This window comes from Vipera ursinii, assembly GCF_947247035.1.
Source record: "Vipera ursinii genome assembly, chromosome: 4".
In the NCBI taxonomy this organism is placed as follows: Eukaryota; Metazoa; Chordata; class Lepidosauria; order Squamata; family Viperidae; genus Vipera; species Vipera ursinii.
In genome coordinates this window covers 106,638,949-106,655,994 of record NC_139514.1, presented here as the reverse complement: position 1 = coordinate 106,655,994, position 17,046 = coordinate 106,638,949, and the positions used below count along the sequence as shown (strand labels likewise).

Genomic DNA, 17,046 nt, shown 5'->3' with positions numbered 1-17,046 from the left:
TAACATCCAATGTAGCACAGTATTTGAACAAAATGATCCAGTTAAGATCTGCATATGTGGGACTGATTGGGGTAGATTGTAAGGGCGACTCCGAAATATAATATTTCCATATTTTATCTATATCTTAAATTTGCATTTTATTACTATTTTAACTTAAATTGTATTTTAATTCCATTTTAAATTGTATTTTATCAAATTCCATTTCGGATTGCTTTTATCTAGTTTTGGTGACGGTTTGTTGCTGGAACTTTGTACTTTGATATGGCCCAAGGGCTAATCAATAAAAGTTGTTGTTGTTACCTACCTCGGAAGGATGGAAGGCTGAGTCAACCTTGAGCCTGGTGGGATGCGAACCTGCACTAATTGCAGGCAGCTGGTGTTACTTAAGGAGGCATCAGCCCACTGCTCCACCAAGGCTTTAGAACAACCCCCCAAAATCCCAAACCCCATCATATTTCAACAATAATACATATTTTGTTTTACAAAGCAATTTGCAAAAATAACAGAATAACAGAGTTGGAAGGGACCTTAGAGGTCTTCTGGTCCAACCCCCTGGTCAGCCAGGAAACCCTATACCATTTCAGACAAATGATTGTCCAATCTCTTCTTAAAAACCTCCAGTGTTGGATCATCCACAACTTTTGGAGGCAAGTCGTTCCACTGATTATTTCTTCTCACTGTCAGGAAATTTATCCTTAGTTCTAGATTCTCCTTGATTAGTTCCCATCTGTTGCTTCTTGTCCTGCCTTCAGGTGCTTTGGAGAATAGCTTGACTCCCTCTTCTTTGTGGTAGCCCCTGAGATATTGGAACACTGCTATCATATCACCCCTGGTCCTTCTCTCCATGAAACTAGACATACCCAATTCCAGCAACCATTCTTTGGACGTTTTAGCCTTCAGCCCCTCCTATCTTTTTTAAGATAAAAATTAAGTATGCTTTTGCATAGGTGCACCAGACAAAAGGATTTTATACCATCTGTTTTAAATGGACAAACTTCTAGTTACATTGGGAATAAATCTTCCTTTATAATCTAAACTCTAAAAATTAGTCCCCCTTCTACCACACTCAAATATTTTATTCTGAAACATGGATGGCATACATATTTGCACAATGCTTCCTGATACTTTGATTGGATGCATTTAAATAAAAATAGCCGTAGAATTTTGTTTTGCCAGCTTTGACCTAAAAGTAGTGGATTTCTTATACAGAAAAATGAGTACTTCCACATACTGCATTACTGTCTTCTTCTCTGAAAGAAAATTAAAAGAAATACAAATATAAGATTGTCATAGGGATCATCAACATAAAGTATTAACTGGACCATAGATAACATTATGTGAAAGAAGTAGAGTACATTATAAAAAAATGGCTTCCCTGAAAGCACAGAAAGTACTTAACCAAAACTCTCTTGTTGAGTAATGCAGCTATCAGAAATCCATAAGCAGGTTCAAGAAATGAAATAAATTTACTTCATTCTGTCTTTTGCGTAATTGCCATCGGTCAACAACAACAACAACAACAACAACAGAGTTGGAAAGGATCTTGGATTTCTTCTAGTCCAACCCTCTGCTCAGGCAGGAAACCCTACACCATTTCAGACGAATAATTGTCCAATCTCTTCTTAAAAACTTCCAGTGTTGAAGCATTCACCGCTTCTGGAGGCAGGTTGTTCCACTGGTTAATTGTTCTAACTGTCAGGAAGTTTCTCCTTAGTTCTAGGTTGCTTCTCTCCTTGACTAGTTTTCATCCGTTGCTTCTTGTCCTGCTTTCAGGTGCTTTGGAGAATAGCTTGACCCCCTCTTGTTTGTGGCAACCCCTGAGATATTGGAACACAGCTATTATGTCACACCTAGTCCTTCACTTCATTAAGCTAGACGTTAAGTTTCCTTTCCATAGTTTTCTGTAGTAAATCAATATAACACAGGACATTGGCTTTAGACTGGAAAGACATGAATTCACATTATTATTGATCTTGATGAATAATTGTTCTCAGTTTAATGTATATTCAGTGGTAGGAAGATAGCTTCCTGAACCCAGCAGAAAAAGATTAGGATAGTAGTAGTAGTAGTAGTAGTAGTAGTAGTAGTATGACCAAAAAATTCTATAAAAAGTGTAGTCCTTCATTTAGTGTATTTCCTATAATTCACTGTATTTAAAAGGCAACATGTGGGCTTAAGATTCATGTATTCTTTTTAGTTACATCCACTGATCAAGAGATTAAACATAAACATTATTTTAAATATGTTTCTGGTCCTGCTCTATATTTTCCCTACAAAAATATTCCAAAAGAGCATTTAACCCTCAAAATAATAACAATGCCCCAAATGTAACAATTGTTTATAGGAAAGACAAGTGTCTAGAGTGTAGATGTTACAATACCTGGCAACATCAAAGGAGAAGACAAAGTGGAGAAAATCACAAAATATAAAGAACGACTGTGCCAAATAAAAAAAAATAATGCTAATAATATCAATAGTAATAACCATTTTGAGTACAATTCCAAAACACTAGAAGCACCACTTGAACACCATTGGTATTAACAAAATCACCATCAGTCAATTTTGAAAGGCAGCTTTGCTGGAACAGCTTATATCTTGTAACAATATTTTTAACACCATCAACACTAGAACACCTTCCTACCTCAGGTTCTTGAGAAGGACAAGAGAAAGAAGGAGGAGGAGGAGCAGGAGGAGGAGGAGGAGGAGGAGGAGGAGGAGGAGAAGAAGAAGAAGAAGAAGAAGAAGAAGAAGAAGAAGAAGAAGAAGAAGAAGAAGAAGAAGAAGAAGAAGAAGAAGAAGAAGAAGAAGAAGAAGAAGAAGAAGTAGAAGAAGAAGAAGAATTGTCAATCCTTTTAGTGGAGTTCATTGCTGGCCAAATGTTTGATTATCAAATGCTCTAAAATGATTTCCATTGCTGTTATAAAGTTGCAAAGAAAATTTCCCAAGTAATTGGTCTTGACCAATGTAAATAATGCCCATCCTTTTTATTTACATCTGGTTCTCCCCTTAAACTGCCTACTGGGTTGCATGGAGCCTAGCAAACAAACCGAATCCCCATCTATCAGTATTAATCTCACACTTTACCGAGGCGCCATCCATTTATCTTTCCGACACAAATTAGAAATTCAAGAGTTTTAACAAATGAGCCTGCAAATGTAAACTTATTAGGCCATATATTTTTACTACACACTGTGCAGTGCCCTCCACAAAGGTGTCCCTTCAGAGAGTGTTTTTCTATTTTGTGTTATTGATGGCAGCTAACTAATCACATTTTTAATGTTGTCTTTGGGGAGGGTTGTTTGAGTGCATGGGCAAACTAAACTACCCAGAATAAATCTACCTTATTAAATGGTTGAAATTATGTGTCTTTTACGATGAAGAAACTCCCGAGCATTGTTACATTTGCTAACCTGCTTTTTCTCCCCCCAGAAATCAGAGACTTGGATTAATTAAAATAATACATCAAAACTGGGGATTGTACAGAACATGTCTGGGTTTGTGAGAATAGACAAGAAAAATTGGTTAATTGGTCTCTTTATCCCTCTTCACATGCCACCTCCATTGTAACTGGCTAGCTTTTAAAAGAAAGCCTTAAAGCTCACCAAACTTACATTCTGGCCAAAGAAATAAGAAAGGTTATAACTTCTCACCCTCAGGAACATGATGTCAGATGGAAGACCAACCTGGCATCTTTCCTCAAACAGGGAGAAAGCTTTGCTTCCTTCTGTGTGACAGAATATTAGTTCCTTTTGACAGTTCATATTATGATAGTATGAAGCCCTCTCTCTTTGGAGAGGTTCCTGTGAAGGAGTTGCCAATGTTGTTGAGGTTACCCAGGTCTGCAAATCATGTGGGGGATTGAGGGGACCAAGCCAGTTCCATACGATGGTTCAGAAGGTGGTAACTTGAGGGTCCCTCTGTTATGTATATAGGAGATGTTACACAGATATAAGCCACTGACACCACCAGGTGGCAGGGTGCCCTGTCTGGATTGGCAGGGTAGTCTTTGGCGAGAAATCCAGATAATGGGATTGGTTCCAAGTATACCTGGCTAGGTATATAAGTGGGGCAGTTGCCCCTTTATTTGCGCAGTTTGTGAGACATCAATAAAGCATTGGAATGCTGAAACCTGGTGTCCTGAGTCGTCCATCTTGGCCATGAGGTCCGGAGCCCACTACTTAACACACTCAGCTCCTGCTTTTCTGGCCTTGTCCTGTGGCGCAAACCTAAGCAGAGTACTGGAGCTTGTTTGCCCTTTGGCATTGCTGGATTCAAACCAGACTGCTACTTCAGACAGGGTCCATCAATCAATCGTCCATTGGATTGCTTGAGAAGAGAACACTGTCTCTATTTGAACAATACAATAAAGTCCTTGAGGAACTGCACTACTAATTGCAAAGAGAAGCTTGCACTACAAACTTGAGAATGTCTGTGTCTCTGTGTGTGAGTGAAAGAGAGAGAGACGTGGGAAGTGTTTTTTGCTTCTACTTCTTCTCATTTGCTCTTTTATAATTTAATCTAGCCTTACCCAAACTAAGTCTTTTGGCTGGCATGGACCACAGTTCCCATCATCCTGTGGCTAGGCTGGCTAGAAATGGAATGCCTTATTTTCTTTGCAGCATGCACCTAGGAGGCAGTAGGTCTGTGGGATTTAGATGTATTTAAACATTTCTTTCTTCTGCCTAATTTATTAAATCAATGTCTAATTCGAAATTAAATGTTTCAGAGAAATCCAGGGTGGTTTACAAGAAAGCTCTCAAAGACAGCTATTGCAAAGCATCACCAGCACTGCTTAAAACAATATTAAGTGTGTATTTTAAGAAAGAAAAGTATTAGTAGTAATTTACTTAGTGCTGTTTGACCATAAAATGTGTTATTGTTTTACATATGCCTGGCTGAACAGTGTGTGGAGTTGCCTCTAAATGGGTGAGGAATACACTGTTCATATTTTCCTTGGGAGAAAGTTCTGTAATTGGGGTGCTGTCTATGAGAAGGCCCTGCTCTATAAACCAGGGGGACCATCTGGTCTAAATGGATAGTAAACAAAGATGATTAGGGGGCTGAAGGCTAAAACATATGACAAATGTTTGTGGGAATTGGGTATGTCTAGCTTAATGAAAAGGACTAGGGGTGGTGACATGATAGCAGCGTTCCAATATTTGATGGGCTGCCACAGAGAAGAAGGGGTCAACGTATTTTCCAAAGCACCAGAAGGCAATAATAGATGAAAACTAATCAAGAAGAAAACCAGCTTAGAACTAAGGACTTGTGAAAACAACTAACCAGTGGAAAGGCTTGCCTTCAGAAGTTGTGGATGCTCCATCAACGGAGGCTTTTAAGAAGAGATTAGATATTCCATTGTCTGGAATGGTATGCTTCAGCAGGGGGTTGGACTAGAAGACCTCAAAGGTCTCTTCCAACTCTGTTATTCTTTGAGAGAAGCGCTGCCAACCTCTCCCCCTTCCCTCGTCCCTTCCTGGGCACAGAGAGAAGGAGGGAGGGGAGGAAGGAGGGGAGGGAAACAGGAAGAAAGGGAAGGAAAGAGATGGGAATGAAAGGGAGGGAGGCAGGGAAAGAGGGAAGGAAGGAAGGATATTGGAATGAGAGGGAGGGCCTGAGGGAAGTCCTACCTTAGCACTTGGCCACCAGCAGCCCTGTTCCCTTTCACCATCCCCTGGTGGTCTCCCATCCTATTGCTGAGGATGCTTTGGTTACAAAGCCAGGTCTCCTCGCATGAAGAGGCAGTGGGCCTCCCTCTGACCCATGCACTTTGCCCTCCTGTACCCACCATGACCAACCTGGCCAAGAACAGCAAGCACAGCAGCAGCAGCCTCGAGGAGTGAAGTGCAGCTGGGCGCTTCCTCGGGGAAGTGTAGCTGGGCTAGGCAGGGCTGTGGGGTCCCGGTGCCATGGGAGCTCAAGGGCCGAGCTGGGCACTTGACCTCCTCTGCCCAGGGCTCCGGGCAGTTAAGTTTAAGTTTATTATATTTGTATACCGCCCTTCTCCCGAAGGACTCAGGGCGGTGAACAGGGCATATATATAAAAATACAAATTACAAAAATTAAAAAGAGAATTAAATACGAGCCCAAACTAAAAACAGTAGAAAAAAGTAAAAAATCCCCAATAAAAACCCCAACGCATCCCCCATCAGGCCAGGCTGGCTTGTTCAAATAGGTAGGTCTTCAAGTCGCGTCGGAAGGAGCGAAGGTCAGGTGCCATCCGGAGCTCAACCGGCAGCTGATTCCATAAAGCCGGGGCGCCCACAGAGAAGGCCCTCCCCCTGGGGGCCACCAGCCGACATTCTCTGACCGGTGGCACCCTGAGGAGGCCCTCTCTGTGGGAACGCACAGGGCGGAGGGGAGTTGATGCCAGCAGCAGGTGGTCCCCGAGGTACTCCAGACCCATGCCATATAGGGCTTTAAAAACCATTACCAAAACCTTGAACCTCACCCGGAAGACAACTGGCAGTCCATGCCACTGTCCAGCCCCCCCCTGCACATCCTAAGAGGGACGGTGAGGCTCTTCCAGTGGACCATCTCCTGGTGCTCATCCCAGTCCCACCACCCCCCTCTGCCAGAGATCCTCGGATCCGGCCCAGGCCAGCACAGGCATCCCTGACACAAGTGACGTCCAGCTGGCTGTGATCACCAGTAGGCCATGCCCATGCCAGCCACGCCCACCCAAGGGCAACCACAATGGTGATGTGGCCCTCAATGAAATTGAGTTTGACACCCCTGCTGTAAACAGTCCCGGGCATGCTGTAAACCACTATGGGGCAATATATAAGTCTAAGTGCTATTGCTATTGCTATTATTTTGTTGCCGAGTGTCTCTGTGATCCAACCACGTCCACTGCAAAAAGCTTGAATTCTTCCAAATCATCCTGAGATCCTGTTGGTCAGAATTCACCCCAATCTATGTATATATTACAGTAACTCTGAGAAATGGATGCATTTGCCTCAATTAAGAAGAGCACAAATGCATTTATTTATTTTACTTTTTTTAGTTTGAGAATCAAACTTTGCGTCTATGGCCTATTATTTAGCTCTCTCAAATGGCAAAAATGGGACAGGTTTAAATAAAGAGAAATTGATTTTACTATCCTTACTTACAGTGTAGCATTTAATCGACAGCTGTGATTAACAAGGGAATCATGAAGTTAGTTCAAGTTTTTTAAAGATACTATTAAAAAAGTGGGAATTTGGCAAATTTAGCAAAACTTGAAACAAAGAAACTTGCAAAGTTAAACTTTTACAAAAAAACTTGTTATGAACGCAATCTTTGGTATTCATACAGGTTTTATATCCCTTCAAACAGGATGCTTAATAAAATTCTCTCTTCAAATCAAATTCACAGTGTAAGCCCAGATCACTGTATAAGTTTTTATATAAATCTTTGTGACAGCAGCCTCTATGAATATGTGTACTAAATTAAAAATGTAAAGGTTTTGTGACTTATCCAATAACTGGATTATCACTTCATAATTTTGGTATCTGAGTTATGCCATATTTTTAAAGTCCACATCAACCCACATGAGCTAATGAGTTAGCATTGTTATGTTCTCAAAATAACGCAGAAGATGCAACATCCCTTCCATTATTCTTATTATTTTGGGTGGGGATGGCTTACTGTTTGTAGCTAAGTCTCTTCGTGTTTTTTTTAATAGATTCTTTACCATGTGTGTGTACTTCCCAAAAGATTTTCTAGCAACCAACTGGTTGTTCCTACGACAGCAAATTCCCATCAGATCCACTGCCATCAGGAGAATTGCAGTAGGAGGAATGAAAACTATCCAGTCAACGGAGTCTGAAGAATTATTAAGAAAATTAGTAAGACCCAGTAAGACTTCCTGAAGTGGAAGAACTTCTAATGGGAATGGGGTTGTCTGTAGAAGCCCCTCTGCTTTTTCAGAAAAATCTTTGAGTTAGTGTTAATTCATGATAGCATGTCAATAAAACCTCTCTGGTACAGTCCTCAACGTGACCACAGTTGAGCCCAAAATTTCCACTGCTAAGCGGGATAGTTGTTAAGTGAATTTTGCCCCCTTTTAAGACCTTCATCACTTCAGTTGTTAAGTTAGTAACAAAACTTAAAGTGAACTTGGCTTCCCCATTGACTTTGTCAGGTCGCAAAAAGTGATCACATGACCCCAGGACACTGCAACCGTCATAAATACATGCCAGTTACCAAGCAACCAAATGTTGATCATGCAACAACCCTTGTGTGGAAAAATGGTCATAAGTAACTTTTCAGTGCCTGAATAGTCGCTATATGAATGTTTGTAAGTCGAGGACTATGTGTAGTTTAAGTTATTTGAATATGGATGCCTTTGAAATAACGAGTTATTAATTCACGTGCGTTGTTAATTCCAATTTAGGTCAACTAACTCAGTGTTAGCTGACCAATCCTTGGAATCCAGTCTATGGTTGGCCAAACATTTATGTTGTAATTAATATTGAGCATGCCAGATTATGGATTTATCGGTGCTTTAGTGTAAGCAAAATTACTTCCACTTTTTGTTTTTCCACCAATTGCTTCCCCCAAGTTACAACACCCATCATAACAGCACATTTAAGCACACAGTTATAGCAGGAGAGAAATGATAAAAGCTTTATTCTACAAGTAGAACACCAGCACAATGACATTCTGATGCATTCTGGTCAGCGACCATTCATACAAATTTCCATACAAATTTTGTTAAATGAATCACTACAGTTGTTAAGTTGGTAACATGGTGGTGATTCACCAGATTCACCAATGGAGAATCTGGCTTCCCCACTGTTAGAAGGTCGCAAAAAGTAGTCACATGATCTTGGGACACTGCAATCGTCATACATACAGGCCAGTTGCCAAGCAGCCAAATTTTGATCACATGATCACGGGGATGCTGCAACAGTCGTAAGTGTGAAATACGATTGTAAGTCACTTTTTTCCAGTGCCACTGTAACTTTGAATCACTATTAAACGAACTGAAGTCAAGGATTACCTGTCACCATTTTTTATCTAGTCGGTTGGACCAACTTTCTGATCAGCTTGACTAGGAGCTAGTTGCAAGCAAGCAAGCAAGCAAGCAAAACTTCAGTGTAATTTGGTGGAACTTCCAAGTTTTTAACCAGTAAAGAGTTTCAACAGTGAGTAGATTTCTAACAAAGAATCCATCATAGTTCGTAGCAATCAAGCTGCATGTGTGTGGAAGCTTTCTGTTTTCATACACAGTCAGAGAGAGTAAGCATCGGGGAGGAGAATATTTGCGCAAGTGGACAGGGGCAAATGAGAAAAATCCCAGCACAACGCACAGAGGTACTAATGGAAGCGAGAGAAAGGACTGCTGTTAATCAAATGTCAACAGTTGTCTAATAGGAGGGTAAGAGGAAGCCGCTGGCTTGGGACCTAAGGGAACGGAACAAAACAGTTTCCCACTAATATTTGTTCAAAAATTAAATAGATTGCTAGACGTGGTACATATCTTATGTCACTTCTGTACAAACACTCTGAGAGACAATTTCATACTCTGGACAAGAAAAAAATAGAGTCCGTCTAGAGGTACACCTGATTCATTAGCCTTCAGAAACTCAGTTCATTATGGAAACCAAAAACCTACTACCCGAGCTGGAAAAATGGGTGCCCGTGCAACTCAAATTCTCTGAAAGACAATTAAAAATCCAGTCCTTATAGGAATAATATCTCTATTTTAATTAAGTTCTTTCATTTAACTATGGGTTTTGAACCAAAAGGGAAGAGACATGTTTTTCTCTAACACTGTATATTCTCTATAGCATCGTACTTAAAAAGTATGGTCTGGCAGCTCTTGGTGATCCCTCAAGACCCTTTCAAAGTAAAATAAATATTTTTTAAAAAATTCTTCAGTTTTAACTAGTCCCACCTTAACCATGGAAGCCAGCTGGGTGACTTTGAGCCAGTCCCTCTCTCTCAACACTGACTTCACAGGGCTGTTGTTATGGGGAAAAAGATAAAGAGGAAGGAATAGTATTTATTTAGTTACTCAGTTCCTATAGAGGCCTATCCAAATCAATGACTCTGGGTCGCTTACAATTCCAAAAATATGTAAACAAGAAAAAGCACTCTAAAAACAGTAAAAACAATTAAAACAGAAATTATGTACAGTATGTTCGCTGCCTTGACTAACTTATAAAGATGAGATAGAAATCTAATCAATAATAATAAAATCATTCATCTATATTTATTTTATTTAAATACCCCCCAATAAACTTCATTTTGTCAAAATATACGAGAAGCCCCAAAAATTCAGTAGAGAGAAAACTGGAGATTTACCATCCATTTCATTTAATACATACTGTTTTGCTTTATTAAAACCTACACGCAGATACTGCCAATATCAGTCAAAATAGGAGATAATGTGATTAAAGCAATCTTTTTCTGGGAAATCAAAACACACATAATCCATGTCTTCTGAAGGCAAGAAGCTTAACTTTCCAATGGGTTCTATATTTTCTTCATATTAACATCTATCAAAATATGCATTTGAATGCAAAATTAGATTGGGGATGCTTTTATAATTGCAGATGACTGCAGAGAAAGACAAAACAAATTAGGATCTTCTAATAAAACTGATTTGTCATTTATTTGCTAAGATGTTATTCTCAGTCACTGTGATTCACTGTAAGCAGTACTTCTACCTTCTGAATCATTATGTGATAGATGGTAATTATAAAATTTCTCCATATAAGATTTTCAAATAAAAGCATGCCAGTATCTGTTGTTACTGAAACCAGAGATTAAGATCCAGTGATCTTTTTCCTTTAAAAATATAATCACAAAAAGCAGCTAAAGCTGTGAGAAAAATTGTTTGAATTTTCTGGTCATGTGCAATAGATCAGAAATATTTTAAGATTGTTAATACATATTTGAGATGATCAAAAATAAGCAGCAATTTCTCTCATTTCATTGATAAATCAAGTCAAAGTGAATAGTAAAATGAAGGTTTCTGTAAGAAATGTAGTTGCAAATCTGTTTCCAGGTTAATTGTGGAAACCCTAATAATGCCTTGAAGGAATTGAGATTAATTTAGTCTCAATGTGATATATTTATATTTCAATATTCAGTACTCAGATTTATTCTGCTTAAACTATTAGATTACGGCAGTTTATTTACATTGGTTTACTTGATGCTGCATGGATTTTTTCTGAATATGTATTTATTGACACTGTCTAATTAACATTATGCTTTTAAAATTATTTTTATTGCTAGTTTTGTCAAGAGCTTTGTTGCATAATATAATACAAACAAGCCACTGATGGAAAAAGGGTGAATTTAATTAAATAATTATTAAATAGTATACTGAAGTATTTTTAAAAAATTATACAATACCTATACGGCTGGGGAGATACCTTGATTATATAATGTAGATGTTTGTGTAAAGAGAGAAACAAAGTCCAGAATAATTGAGAAAAAAAATAAATAAGATGAGTAGGCTATCAAGTTAAATAAGGGGCAAGATGTAACCTGTTTCATATATCTAGTATACATTCTATTACTAACCAAGCATTTTTAGAAGTGATAACTTGCACGTGTGAATAATCAGCAATTACAGATAGAATATTATTCATACATGTTTCATACATACATGTCCAATAGATTCAGTTCACATAACTAGGTCAATTAAAATGTGATATAACCAAGTGAAAGAGTTGCATTCTTCTGAACATACTTCTAAGCCTTCTTCGGCTTGTGTTTTATTATATTTCTTGAGGAAGACGTAAAGAAGACTCTGACTATAGAATATGGCAATGTGAAAACAGCATTCCTTAAAATTTGCTCAAAGAAGCAGATTGGTAGTGGTTTCTTTTAGCTTACTATGAGTGAAGGTAGCACTAATATATCAATAAAATAGTACCACCACGTGGAAATTTGCAGACTCATGACAATTTTATGCTGTATTTTTTATAGAAAACATTTTGGAGATGAGAGATTTAAAAGCTTTAAAGAGATCTGTCACACTTCTATAGAAAATAATCTATAAAGTCAAGCCAATTTGAATTCAAAATAAATTCACAGAGGGAAAACAAGCCATTTATATCAAAAATAATATAAGATAGAGGAGTGAGGGGTGGAAGAAGAGAAGCAACTGGATTTCAGCAAACAACTACAAAAGTGGGGGGGGGGAGAAATCAATTTAAGAGGACGTGTCTGCAGTTGTCTTACCAGGTTTTTAATTATGTGTTTGTTTGCCATGGTGGCCTAATTTAGTCAAGTAGATGAGGCAACATTAAAAGCTAGTTGGAGAGGTAAGTAATCCCTTGGGCGACCAGCTTGTGCATATAGTTTAAAAGGTACGTGCACAGTAGCAGAAAGCTTCAGCAAATTTGAGATGGGGGCCTGCATGATGAACAGCAGAAAGCTAGCAAATCAAATTTTTCACAATTAGTTGAACAACAACTGTGACAGGTTTGGCGCTTAGCATTTTCATTTGTGCACTCAAATTTGGTTATCTGTCCTCTTTTATGCAAATGTGATGTGACAGGAGAAGCTGAGAGCACTCAAGCAGGCCGATCACTCACAACAGGAGCTGGAGTCATAGAGCTGAGAAGCTTGGATTAAATGGACTGAGAGCTGATGGAGAAGTGACAAGAAACAGTCCTGGAAATCTTATGAACTCATTTAAAACTTCTTCTTCTTTATATAAAAAAAAGACATATAACTTACAGTTACAATCCTTCACATTCGTACATCAAACACACAAATGTAAGAAACAAGTGAAAATCAATCCAAGTGTTCTTCATTAAACTCAGTATATTGTATTAAGTTATAATCGGTTATGCTTTGCTTTAAGAGTGGCGTTATGTATCAGTGTTTAAAGAAACAGATGAATGAAAGAGAAAGATTGCAAAGAAAAACATGTTAACTCAAGATTTACTACACTGTAACTTGCAGAGCAATTCACCCTAAGATTTAAAACTTTCCTCTATGTATACACAAATAGAATTTGCCAAATAAATCTCAACAGCACTCAAGAGAACACAATTGCTACAAGATCCAATTAAGCTGGGAATTATGCTTCCAATCTAAAACCTCTCTGCTCAGAAATTTAGCTAAGAACTGCAGTGTTATAGATTTGTAAAAAATTTACTTAGAAAAGCTGGTGTAATTTTGTTTGAAAATTATAGGCTTATTACTTGTATTCTTTTATTTAACAAAAAAAATTCTCTTTGGGAATGCAGAAAAAAGGTCTACTTGTAAAGTATCAACTTACATGAGCTTTCTGTGTGGCTGCCAAATCAAATGGGTTCCAAAGCAAGGAAGTGAGTTTGAGATGGTGCAATTTTACTGGGCAGATACATCTTCAAAAATGGGTGAACAATCACTGCCTGTTTCACCAGCTTTGGGAATTCTAGCTGCATCCTGAATCTAACCCAAGACTGCTCTCTGATTCATTGTCAAGATATTGACTTGAATTCCAACAACCATTTTTGTCTTCCATCTCTTTTCAAACATTTTGGTTTGTTCGTCATCTCTTGAGAACTGTCTGGAGAAGAAGACAGTTGTTTTGAACGCCACAATTCAAAACCTTGCACAGTGTTTACTGACCCTGAGGTTGCCTTAAGAGTAATTACAAAATCCAAATTAGGACAACGTAGCCAAGTATGGATTTAATTTAGTGTTGTTTTTAATAATCCACTGGAAAACATTTGCTATGATAACTTATATAATACCAATGAAGTCTTTCTCTTTCTCCAGTTGTGGATGTTGGGTTTGTTTGCATATGCCACAAAGATTACCAGTAGAGCGGCTTTATGAAATAATATAAAATTAATTTAAACATTTCTGTACTTAACATTGTTGAGCCATTTCTAAGACCATAAAAATGATACAAATTCCATTTGCTTGCCTCTATAGTGATCCTGAAGGAGGGACACGGCTCAGTGGGTTAAGACGCTGAGCTTGTCGATCAGGTCGGCAGTTTGGCGGGTCGAATCCCGAGTGCCGCGTGACAGAGTGAGCCTGTTACTCGTCCCAGCTTCTGCCAACCTAGCAGTTCGAAAGCACGTAAAAATGCAAGTAGAAAAATAGGGACCACTACGGTGGGAAGGTAACAGTGCTCCGTGCGCCTTTGGCATCTAGCCATGCCGGCCACATGACCACGGAGACGTCCTCAGACAAGCGCTGGCTCTTCGGCTTTGAAACGGAGATGAGCACCGGCCCCTAGAGTTGGAAACGACTAGCACGGATGTGCGGGGGAACCTTTACCTTTACAGTGATCCTGACAGCTATTCATGCCAGTGAGACCTAGAAGGCATCAGCGAGTATTAACAAAATACTTAACATCTTCCAGCAAAGATGCCTTCGTTGAATCCTAATGATTCACTATTTTGACTATGAAGTGCTCCAAAAGAGTTTCTCCTGAAAATTACGGTATATAGAATAGTCACACACAGGAGACGTCAACTTGCAGGTCATATACTCCGTATGGAGAATTTAATTCCCAAGATGACAGTGATATGTATGCCCCCAATGCCAAATTACCAAGAGGATTATATGCTTGAAATACATGGCGAAGAATATTCGTAGACAACATGAGCATTTTAAACATCACAAGGGAAGATGCTGATGTACTTCCCCCAAACTGAAATTACTGCCCGATATGCTACATAGCATGGGAGGATCTAATGCTTATGCTAAAAAGTTTAGGACAGACTTTGAGCAGTTTGCACAGAAAACAAGCAGACTGTATTATACTTGAGAAATCAACAGTATGACAATTGAAAGACATCGTGGTCTTACTCTTGCTACTGTGAACCTTTTCTTCTTAACTTAACTGGATATTAAATAATAGATGACCAGTAACAATCTACTAGTAATTCAGTAATAATCTAGCTTTCCAATAACTGGAAAAGTAAGGGAAACAATGAAAATTTTCAGATGAGATGTTTCCAGTGGTTTTGATAGCCAAATAAGCCAAACACAAAGACAGAGCAATTTTAGGAGCTAGAGAACAGAACAGAAAAGAATAACAAGAGTTGGAAGGAACCTTGGTCTTCTAGTCCAACTGTCTGCTCGAGCAGGAGAACCTATACCAGGGGTAGGCAACCTCGGCTCTTTTATGACTCATGGACTTCAACTCCCAGAATTCCTGAGTCAGCTATGCTGACTCAGGAATTCTGGGAGTTGAAGTCCATGAGTCATAAAAGAGCCGAGGTTGCCTACCCCTAACCTATACCATTCCAGATAAACAGCTGTCCAGTCTCTTCTTAAAAGCTCCAGTGATGCAACACCCAGTTTCTGAAGGCAACCTGTCCCACTAGTTATTGTTCTCACTGTTAGGAAATTTCTTAGTACTGGGTTGCTTCTCTCCTTGGTTAATATGCTTCTTGTTTTGCCTTTTGGTGCTTTGGAAAATAGGTTGATCCTCTCTTCTTTATGGCAGCCCCTCAATTATTGGAACACTGCTCTCATGTCACCCCTGGTCTCTTTTTTCACGAAATTAGACATACCCAATTCCTGCAACTGTTTTTCATTTGCTTTAGCCTCCAGCCCCTTAATCATCTTTGTTTCTCTTTTCTACACCCCTTTCCAGAGATTCAGCATAGTTTTTATAATATGGTGACCAAAACTGGAAGCAGTATTCTAAGTGTGATCTTACTAAGGTTTTATAAAGCGGTACTTAACATGATCTTCATTCTATCTCTCTGTCAATGCAACCTAGGATTATTGGCAGAAATAAAAATAGTCTGCCCATCTTAATTTTTTTAATTACGTAAAATATTGTTCTATTGAATGCTTATTAAGTATTCAAAATAATTTGAAGATATAGTGAAACCGACGTTAATAGCCCATAAAGCTGGATCAGTAGTTTTTCTTCATTGCAAAAATCAAACCAAACTACAAATTAAAGTTCTGATGCTTGCTATTTCTTTCACTGGGAGAAAAAGGAGGTTTTAATGCATCCCTAAGGAAAATCCAAGACACATTAGAAACAAATATTAAACACACAAAACAACAAATTGTTGCATATTTACGGTTATTTTTAGCTACTCTGATTAATCTATATTCTTCTTTAATGAATCTGGGGAAGTTTTCTGCAACTCTTGACTTTTTCTCTTATTTTCTACCACAGATACTTCTTTTTTTCCCCCAGTACTGAGATGATAATCTGTCTCATGAGAATGAATGGGACAACTTTGCTATCAGCTAAAAGTTAATTTCTTCTTCTTATAGTAAATGTGCTTTGCAGGACCAGATTAAGTGACACCTTATCTTTCAGCATCCTGGTTATCAATGGAAGTTTCAGGGGAAGGGAGAAAAAGGCTCCTCTTGAACATCCATGGAGTTTTGGAGTATGCTAAGGGGAAAAAAGTGTTTTTTAGTTGCTTAGTAAGGAATAAAAATGTCACCAAAGATTGGGTTTGAAGAGTTCAAACTTGTCTACAGTGAAAAGCCGGCTGGTGGGTTAAATGGTACTGGTGTCTCCCTCTTACTGGGACAATTTGAAAGGGGACAGAAGTGGAGTCTCTTATAGATAATTTACTGTAGTTCTCAGGTTTCTAAATTTCTTTTAAGAGCTGTAACTATTAGAGGAGAACGTTGTAATTCCCTTCAACCAAGGCTTCTGGTGTCCATTTGTCTTATGATTTTACTTTCCCCATGTTTTTCTTTTGTTGCACTTGTACTTTGGTCTGTGACCGCAAATAAATAAAATATAATATATATAAAATTTACTGTAGTTATAATTGGGAGGTGGGAATTCTGGGAACATGGAGAAATGAAGAAAAAAGTCCTAAAGAGGATAACAGAGAAATAAATTGTACAAACTACATGGGGCCATTTAATCTTACCATTAGGCAGCAACTGGTAGGCAAAGTCACAGTATTAGAAAGGAGAAGAGAACAGGGAAGGAGGAAAAGAATTACAAGCACAAGCAAATTATTGTACTCCTGCTAAAAATTTAGAGAGTGTCAAATTGAAGTTCACCAATTGCTCCACTATAAATGTCCAGATATATTGATTCTCAGACACAACAGGAATTTGGATATTGAATTGGAAATGGCTGGAAAGAGAGAGAGATGGAGA

General features: G+C 38.6%; 1 protein-coding gene across 1 annotated transcript in view; it reads right to left on the bottom strand.

Annotated features, from left to right (window-relative positions):
- Positions 1-428: 428 nt before the first annotated feature.
- The window catches only part of RBM26 (RNA binding motif protein 26), a 70,089-nt gene continuing 53,471 nt past the window's right edge, over positions 429-17,046 (bottom strand). Inside the window, exon 26 of the mRNA XM_083362303.1 lies at positions 429-1,250. The gene's annotated coding sequence lies outside the window, so the exon portion shown is untranslated. The remainder of the gene's footprint in view (positions 1,251-17,046) is intronic.